Raw genomic sequence first — 10,534 nt, 5'->3', positions numbered from 1 at the left:
CGCAGGGCACCCGGGTGGCTCAGTCGGTTTATCGTCTGACTTCGGCTCAGGTCACGATCTCACTGTGTGTGGTTTCGAGCCCCCCATTGGGGTCTGTGCTGACGGCTCAGAGCCTGGAGCCTGTTTCGGATTCTGTGTCTCCCTCTCTCTCTCTGCCCCTCCCCCACTCATGCTCTGTCTCAAAAACTAAATAAATGTAAAAAATTTTTTTGAAACACCAAAGCGATGAAACTCTTTGAAAGACAGACAAATGGCTCCAGACTGAAGGAGATCAAAGAGAAATGCACGGATAGGTCTGCTATTAAGGATACTCTTAGAGCTGCTGGAAAATGTGAGTGGGGTCTGAAGGTTAGACGGCAGCGAGAGACCAATGTTTGGCTTTAGGTCTTGGTGGTTGTATTGCATCCATGTAAGAGAATGCCCTGGTTTGTAGGAAGTGCACATTAAATGGTCAGGGCAATGGTTCCATTAAAGCAGGATTTCCTACCATGCTTCAACTTTGATGTAAGTTTGAGATTGTGTCAAGACGTAAAAAGCAAGTTATACGGGCCCGTGGTGACTCACTCAGTTAAGGGTCTGACTCCTGATTTCGGCTCAGGTCATGAACTCAAAGTTCATTGGATCGAGCTCCGAGTCTGGCTCTGTGCTGATATCGCAGAGCCTGCTTGGGATTCTCTCTCTCCCTCTCTCTCTCCACTGCTCCCTCGCTTTCATGCACACACACACTCTAAAAATAAATAAATGAACATTTAAAAAAAGAAAAAGTTTATAAAAATAGCATTCATCATAGACAAGAAACTAGTCTAAAAAATTAATGGGAAAAATAACTCCATTTATAAGAGCATAGTTAAGAATAAATTTCAAGGAGGGGCGCCTGGGTGGCTCAGTCGGTTAAGCGTTTGACTTTGGCTCTAGTCATGATCTCATGGTTCGTGGGTTCGAGCCCCGCGTCGGGCTCTGTGCTGACAGCTCAGAGCCTGGAGCCTGTTTCGGATTCTGTGTCTCCCTCTCTCTCTATCCCTCCCCCGCTCACACTGTCTCTCTCTCTCTCTCTCTCTCTCTCTCAGAAATAAATAAAACATTAAAAAAAATTTAAAGAATAGATTTAGAGGAAACGGGCAGTATCTGTATGAAGAAAACTGGGAAATACTACCAAATGCCAGAAAAGCAGAGATTTTAAATTATATACCTTTTCTATCTTTACCATTTTTACAAATTACATTTACTTCTTATTCAAGAATAAATTTTAAGGGCACCTGAGTGGCCTAGTCAGTTAAGCGTCTGGTTTCAGCTCAGGTCAGGATCTCACGGTTCGAGAGTTCGAGCCCAGCACTGGGCTCTGTGCTGATAGCTCAGAGCCTGGAGCTGCTTCAGATTCTGTGTCTCCCTCTCTCTCTGCCCTTCCCCTGCTCATGCTCTGTCTCTGTCTCTCTCTCTCAAAATATAACACTAAAACAATTTTTTAAAGAATAAATTTTTAAAATTACAGCAACAAAAATAGAACGTGAAAGCTACTATGATCTGAACGAGAGTTTTCCGTGGGCCTGGATTTAGGGAAAGCTGATCTAAAGACATCTCTTCTAAACGAAGGGGAAAAGTTGCACAGGAATGGACTCTGGTTGTTAAATCCAAATGCTTGCACATGAGGATCGGCCCCCACTGCCTCGGGAACACGTCAAGAAGATTCAGCTCAGCCAAGCCTTCGAGAAACGGATCTTCCTGCCTAGAAACCTCTGTCACCCTTTGAATGGCTTCCAAGAAGCTGCCCACTTAAGGGCTCATGTTACACATTCTTATCTTCCTGTAGAGACTGAAAATGCCCCCAAGGCTGGGAAAAATGCACCCTTGCACATCAGCCATCCGGATGGTTGGTGCTTCGCTCACGAGAAACAAGAGATTGTGTGACGGTGAACTCCTCGTTCTCTTTTCCGTCTCTTGGTCCGAACTCAGACCCAGATTGTTATGGTTGCCTCCTCACTTGAGGACCAAGTCGCGTGGAAAGGGAGTAAAACAGTAGCAATGCACTGTCTCTAAATTTTAAAAAGAGAACTAGAAAGTTTCAATCATCAGAACTGGGTCCTGACAACCACGGCTGTTCCAGACGTTTCCAAAGATTACTTGGCATTAATTTTTGCAAATTGGCCTATGTTGGCAGCCACAAAGATTTTCTTTACCTATTTCATTATTTTACCTCTTTACCTATCAAATCTAGACTAGTGAGATTTTGCGCTTGAAGGGGAAAAGTAAAGAACTGTATGTACCCACTACATTTAACTTTCAAGATTTTAAAAGTATAAAATAACAAATGATGCCTGCAAATGTACCAATCGTGGCATAAATAACAGGGCTAACCTCCAGCCCCCTGTGGTTTGAGGGGGTGAAAAGCTACACTCTGTATCAACGGAAGCCTAAAAGAGTATCACTTGAAAAGTTTTTAAAAAGGTAAATATTCCCCAAGCACATATAGATGGAGAACTAGATGTGAAAAGTTGTCAGGAGCATGGAAATGGTTTTAGAGAGGAGACTGTGCCCTTCACTCTGCGGTGGACCAGGGAACCTGTTTTCATTCCTCTTGCTAGACGGAGCCTCGGGGAAACAAGGGCTCTAGCTATTGGCGGGCACTGACACCGCGCAGCGGGGTGGGGGTTCACACCGATTGCCCCAAGCCACCCTGGACCTTCTCATTTGTCTTCCTCCTCCCCATGCTGGGTTCCAACAGGCGTGTTCCTGGCTCAGATATTAACATAAGTCATTTGCTGTCTACCTACTCTGTGCCCATTCCTGGAAGAAAAGCAGGAATGATGGCTTGATCATGCTCTTAATTTTCCCCCCAATCTAGCTGGGGATCCATGGCTCCCACAGAAGCCTTTGATGCATGTTCTCGGAGCTGCCCTGGAAATGGCTCGGGGCAGGGCTGCCTCGGTCAGGGCGGTGATGTGCCAGACCAGTGGGGTGGAAGTCTTGTGCCACCCTGTTAGTGCATTCCCAAAGCACAGAGCCTCCGGGAGACACCCAACCCTCAGTCCAAAGAGACTTGCTTTGATTTATTGTTTTTCCCCAAGAGGCCACAACAGTTCTGGCGTTGCGGGAACACTGTCACCAAAAGAGCTGTCAAATACCGTCTACACCAGTGGTTTCATTACTTTTTCAACTCCTGGTAAGAAATTTAGTTTACAGTAGACCAAATACACACACACACACACACACACACACACACACACACACACACACATCACTAAATAACACCTGCCCATTCTGGATTAGCTCTGACCTTGCCCTTGGCCTTTGCCACCCCTCCCACCCCCACCCCTCCTCTCCCCTGTCCTCCCTCCCCCTCCCCCTCCTCCCCCTTCCCACTCTTCCCCATCCCCCCTCATCCTCTCCCTTGCCTTCTCCCCCATCCCATTCAGTTTTTACAAATCTGGTTGGGATTCACTAAAAATAGATATCGTGACTCCCAAATAGGTTACTACCCACCATCTGAGAAACACCGGTGGAGACCAGCTCCAAAATGTTTCAGAATTGAGGCCTCCACCCATTTCTGCACATGTTGTGTGAGTGAAAGATAAACAGGCTTATTGAAAATAATTGAGGTTCACCAAGGATGTATCACATTAACAAAAGCTTCGGATCTTTAAACACACACAACATTCCAAAGAAGGATGCAAGCTCGTGGCAGTGTACAGATACACCCTAGGGTCCCCCGGGAAGGTGCGGGCGGAGGACAGAGGGATGACAGGGTAGGGAGGAGACCCCCCCCCATCTACAGGAATGCCCGCATGCATGCGGAATGACTGGCGTTAACTTATCTTGGTTTGCAATCAGCACCATGGTATTCCACACAAGGTGTGTGTTCTATATCACAATCCCTCCTCTTGGGTATCTGGTCAACTTCCCTCTTCAGTAACTCGAAAAAATTTCTTGACAAAACTTAAGCATGTTTGTTTATGTATTATCTGCCTCGTAAAGAAGTCATCGAAGCGAAACAAGTTCTGCTACGTTCTGTCACCTCCAACGCAGTATTTGATTCAACCCATTAAATTTTTAATTAATTCTTTAAAAATGCTATAAAGTTTTATGGTGATTTTGAAATTGCTTTCCCATGCCATACATAGACCATCACTCAGAATTCATGCAGAGCCGCTCATCAGTGCACAATCGTGAGGTTTTGTTTCTTCACCTTGGCCCGCTCCCCCATGCATACATTTCTGACAAATGATAATTTATTACTCTACTGACTGTACCATGTATATGAAGCGAACCCCTCTTCTCTAGAATCTTTTCAGGCCAATGGAAGGAAGAAGGGTCCAAATCCATTGAACTGATCCCCAAGCCACACAGGACACGGGGGGCTCCCTGGGACCCCGCTGGAGCTGCAGACTCAGGAGAGGAAGGTGCCACCGCTGGTGGAGATCCCCCTGGCTTCACGGAGGAGGCAGGATCTCGGAGGGGTGGCTACAGATGCTTAACATTTCCACAAAAAGAGACACCGAGTGAGAAAGGAACTCTTGGAAGAGGAAGCTTCGTAAACACTCTTGGAAAGTACTTGTCCTCGTAGCTGAAAGGTGGGCTACCCAGAAGGCAGGAATGAGGCGCACGCAGATATTAGGCTTCCCTGTGTGTCATTATTTTCAGTCGACAAACCACGGGCGCCTCCATGATCGCCAGGGTCTCCTTTAGGACAGCAGTGTGGCCAATCTTTGTGCCAAAGGGGAGTGTTTGTGCTTAATTGTACGAGAGAATGAAAGAAGTGCTGGTGACTTCCTGCTGGGAGAAGGGACAGGGGCAGGGGCGGCTGTCTTGTCTGATGTGCCATCTCCTCTCCTGCCGTCTCAGAGAAAGAGACCCCGCCCGTCTTACCGGGCAAGAATGAGAAATTCTGTCTCCCGGCTATTTCCTATTGTGGCTGGGCCCACAGGGGTCTCTGCTCTTGGGCGTAGGGGCCTGACCTGGTGTTGGCCTTGCTATCTGAGGGAATGGGTGACAGGAGCCAAGTCCAAGGCCTTGGGTCCCACCCTTCTACCTGTGACAGTCCCTCAAGTCTGTGCACGGCTCCAGAACCTTCCAGAAAATCCCTTGCTCTGTAGTTCTTTCCCTTCGGATTTCACCACTTGTAACTGAGAGGAGCCTCAAGGGAAAGCTGAGGGCACGAGTCCATCTAGGGGCTCCGCTAAAAGTCCTCCTTAGCCTTTTTCTGTAATCCATTCTGTGCATCCTACATCTGCAGAAAAGTTCCATTAAAAAGGGAGTGCCATCATTCATTCACACATTCATTCAGCAGATGTATACAGATCACTTAATGTTGCCAGGCTTTATTCCAACTTCTAGAAGTACACTGTATAAAACAAAAAGCAAAAAACTTCCTGCCTTTGTCAAAAATACGTTTTCCAGGGGCGCCTGGGGTCTCAGTCGGTTAAGAGCCGAACTTCAGCTCAGGTCAAGATCTCACAGTTTGTGGGTTTGAGCCCTGTGTCAGGCTCTGCGCTGACAGCTCGGAGCCTGGAGCCTGCTTCGGATTCTGTGTCTCTCTCTCACACACAAATAAATAAACATTAAAAAATATATACATTTTCCTAGGGAGAGGCAGGCCATAAAAAAAAAAAAAAGTAAGCAAAATCAGAAAACCTCAGAGAGCATTTTGTCCTAGGAGTTAAACATCTCATCCCCCAGTGATGACCTTAACCCTAACCCCAAGGTCATGCTCCTTCTTGAGGGTCCTGTATGGCCAGCACTTAGCACAGGCCCAGTGCTAAATCCGAAGATGTTTGACAACTAGAATAAAATGGGCTAAAATATACAGTGGTGGGCCTATTGAAAAATCCTTGTTGATTTGCTTTCTTCTGATGAAAGTCTAACTCTATTTTCAATGGCTTAGCATATGCGTGAGGCTGGCCCCAGGGTCCCTCTCAACAACGACTCCGTGAAGTCCTGCCACTTTGGAATTCTTTTGCATTGCATTTCAGACAATTAAATAACCGTGACTTCAGAAACCTGACGATCAGATAGAAAATCACAAAAAGTGGAGGAAATGGACAAGAAAAGAGCTTAATAGTAAGTAAAGAGCAGAACAGATTAAGACACTATCAGTTGATGAAGGAGTTTTCCTGTATGTTATAAAAAATCATTCTTCCCCATCTACTCCGAACAGTTGATAATGAAGTTACAGAAAACTTACACTCTGTAAGTGATTGTTGTTTATGCGTGTGAATTACCGCTTTTATCATTACACAGGCTCCTTTGTGAGTTACCACCGGGTCCAGTTGGATTTACCCATGTCTTCACACAACCATAACCAAAGTCTTAGAGGTCTGACCACCCCAGTCGTCCAATACAATATTCTAAAGTTACTCACGAGGAGACAGACAACAGTGCCTTTTGTTTTGCAGACACATGTAATTTCCTTTCTGGTCCAACTGTGAGAACTCTTGGGCTTCACTCTGCACACTTGTGCGTCTCTCCCCTGGCTTTCCTCTCTCTTCCATCCTCTTTGGCACCTGCACGGCAGTGGCCTCTCTGCTGGGAGCCAGAGAAACTAACAGAACTGGAAAAAAAACATCTCGACTGTGGCTCTTTGCTATCAAACCTCTTTAACATCAATTCTTCTTCCAGAGGCAAGCCCACTTCTTGCTTATTAATGACTATAAATCACCACTTAAGAGATTTTTTCATAATAATAAAACAGTCAAATCAATTATTTTTAAAAATTAATCTGCCAGGAAAAAATCATTCGAACTAGTTTTGAGGGGTCATGGAGATGTAAGTCAGTTACGAACCTGCTGATGTTTGATGTTTACCTTAAGTTACCTGAAGATGTTTACCTTCAATGAGTTTTGGGGCCACAGAATCAATACTACTTCCCCCGCCTCTACTTCCAGATGCCCCCCGAAACCAACTATCCATTAATAATATAGAGAAGCCACAAAACCCAAATGCCATTGTGATGTCGAAAAGGTACACAGAAGAAATACCATGTTTGTTTCAGTCTTTAGCTCATCATATGAAGGACAACTACCTACAGACGGTTTGCCCGCAGCTGAGGAAGCCGGGGAGTGTAAAACATGAGTAGACCATAGTTGTGTGCAAACCAGCCCTGCCTCCCCTCTGCACAGAGGCTCCCCTTCCAGGAACTCTGCTGTGGCAGGAATCTGGAAAACTCCGCCAGATGGGGTCTTAACCAATTTCATCAGAAATAGAAACTACTTATTTTTAAAACATTCCTTAGATGTATGGAATGCAATAATGAACAGTGAACTGATCTTCATCCAAAAATCACCCTAAAAGAAAGAAGAGCAAAAGCTAGAAGGCGAAACAATACAGAATGATGAGCATACGGGCAGGAAGACGGACTCGGGAAGCCCACGGGGCCGGGAAGGCAGGCTTCCCACCAGGACAAAGCCGCGTCTCAGCACAAGGTGCCTGATGAAATGTCCTGTCGTCGAACCAGTTTCTAAGTAGACAATAATTCCTTGGAAAGGAACTGCTATAAAGAGAACGTGAAGAGAGCGGGAAAACAGGAAAAGTACCTTCCTGCGGAATAAGTTCGATCAATAAACTTATTCAGTGTTTTCATCAGAGACTCTTCCCATGCAGCCTTCAGCATCGCCATCATCTTCACAGTTAACTGAACAATGGGACACGCTTTTGTATAGAAGTTCAGAGCAAGGAAGAAAAGTACCAGTGCACCAAAACAACACCGTGGCTGGCGCTGCCCCCTCGCACGCCACACGTCTCTTTGTTGGAAAGAAAAATTCTTTACAAAGTTAACATTTTATGCAAATATCTTGCATCAGTATAATCAGAACACATGTTGGACACACAGCCAGCTTGGATTCATGAGAGGACTATATTCTGACCATGATTTTACATACACACACACACACACACACACACACCAGGCACATGTGCACACAAGTACTCACTGCATGCGTGCATGTCAAATCATTTCAATGGACATCCAAAGAACTGTTCAGCAAAGCTAGGACAGTGCACCTTATTTTGCTCTTTATTCAGCTACATGAAACAGGTTGGAGTGACCACAGTCAGGGAGAAAACCAAAACCACCCATGCGTGTCTACAATGACCCATTTATGACCTTACCTGCATTGCCATAAGGAGTCTCCTTTAAAGAAACTATCAAGGGGGCAGGAGCCATTGGAAGCCAGCAACCAGGCAATATCCACCCAGACCTGGAAACGAACACCCACCACCCATAACTGGGAACCCTGTGCGCCTGGCATGGACAGGCAGGGCACGAAAAGGCACAATGAATGGATTTTTGTTCCTACATTCAAAGGCCCCACCACAATCTCTCCAGGTAGCCTGCATGCTTATCAGCTATTTAAACCTTGGATCAAGCCAGCCTGCTGACAGATGGTCTTATAATCAATGACTACCACTGAAATTTAATTTCCAGTCACCTCAGTTTACTACATGCTAGCATATACTTTCAGTGGTTAAAATGAACAAACACATTGGCCTTCTGAGGGGTTGGAACTATTAACAGAAGCCCCTTCTGATAGTCAAGGTCAGCAAGACTGATGTAAATATTTTTCTCTATTCTTCCACGTGCACACTGTCAAGTTTGGCCCAAGAGGCCCACGGGAAAAACAAGAACAGCCCTGAGTTGGAAAGGACGTCCAGTTCCTTAACCATGAGTGAGGGTCCCGGTACATTTCTGCGCATGCGCACAACCAGATGTCACTCACACACCAGTTTTCTCCCCTCCCCCCATCTCCCACGGTCAAGGCGAGCACAGTCGTAAATTCTACCATATTCGCAGAGGATGTGTTTCCACCACTTTGGGCACATGCCCCGGCTACCATTTCCCAAAGAAATGCATTCGTAATAATATACCAGCTGAGGGTTTACACTCCTGATGGTTTCTACAGTTACATACTCACAGACAATTATCAAGTGGCATTTTATTTGCCAAACACAAAGGATGCAGTAAAATCATTATACGTTTTTAAGCTCTAAAACAAAACCCATTTGTAGAACAAGTCATTCCAAAATTATTATAATCTCCGAGTAATATGGATACAGGCACTTTCTGTTCCTATCCTGACCTGCAAAATAGTCTTTGCTGGGTCCTATAGCACTGAGGAATGCAGAAATTATTGGCTGTTAGTACAGGACCTCCAGAACATACCTTTTTAAGTTCTAAAACCATGCTTTTCAACAACAACAAAAAGACGCGATGTGTCTGTTAAAGTACAATTCGTATTTCTTTTATGACTGGAAGATGTGTATTCATTAATTATTAAAATGCCATAAAATGTACCTATGTTGTTATTTACCATGATGATGATGTCATGTCACAGACGTCACTAGTTGCTTACCCAGAAGAACATGCTATGTACCTCTGAGAACATCCTTCTGGTCACACCCAGATGCCTGGTGTATAGCTGATGACTCTGTCAGATCCTCACGGTGATGCCAAGCTATTCTCCCCAAAGATGGAAAACCACGAGCCATTCAGATAGTCCTTTGCAATATTTGCATTTCTTGCCAAATGCCATTTTTCCAGTAAAACAAATTTAAGACATGGACTGACTTTTACTCTAAGATCATAACCGAGCAAATCAAGTCAACACATGGACAGTCACTAAAACACAACCCATTTCCAGGTAAGCGGACAGCATTGCTCTCACCTATTTCCACTAAATCCCCAACGCCCTGTCCAGGGAGAGCCAGAACCTGAGCTTTGCTTCAAACTGCACATGAGCCAAGCAACAGGCTCCCAGTGGGCACAGAGATTTGAGGCTCGTGTGCAGGAAGGACTTTGGTGACTTTGTGTTTCTTATGACGTCAAGGGAGAAAAGCCACTGACTCCATCTTGAAGACACACGCCCATGTCTCCTGGTGCTCTGGTCAGAACTGCGCCTGCCACCCACCAAGGCCACAGAGCCGCGTTCTGGAAAGGAAACCAATCACTCAAAACAACCCCTCCACCTGCCTAGATTCGGATCACCCCCCTTCTCCTCCAGGAGCCCTTCCACAGCTTAACCAACAGCAAAGCATTTGCATCTGGGTCATTTTTCTTTCGTATTTTAATGACAGCCTAGAAAGGCTTGACTGGTTCATTGGGGGCCTACTTTTAACCAAATCCACGATGCTCTAAGTGCAATCAAAGGTGTCTGTTTGGGTTGCTTTCATGTGGAAATCAGACCCAAGTATTACTTTTGTTTCCATAGGAAATTACCCATCTTCACATTCTCCTTGGTATTATTCTAGGTAGAGGAGTGCTAACTGCTTTGCTCATATCTCTCTTCGAAATCACAACCCAGCACCAAATTGGCTTGAAACCTCCCCTCCAACTTCAGCAGAACGCAAAGGGCCTGCCTGTGCAGAGGTGAGGATTCAACATGATGCAACCCTCGGCGTGCCTGGATTGGACAAGCATGGGAGAGAAGTCAACAGCCTCCCTGCTGGCCCTCACTGGCCACAGACACTAGGGGACAGCCCTGGCCCCCCACCCTCTAGACACAGGTGTCCGGCACACACGGCGACGCAGCCTGTACCCCCACAGGTCAGT

This window comes from Hyaena hyaena, unplaced genomic scaffold (assembly GCF_003009895.1).
Source record: "Hyaena hyaena isolate Hyena2069 unplaced genomic scaffold, ASM300989v1 scaffold_258, whole genome shotgun sequence".
Taxonomy (NCBI): Eukaryota; Metazoa; Chordata; class Mammalia; order Carnivora; family Hyaenidae; genus Hyaena; species Hyaena hyaena.
Note: the sequence above shows the minus strand (reverse complement) of the source record.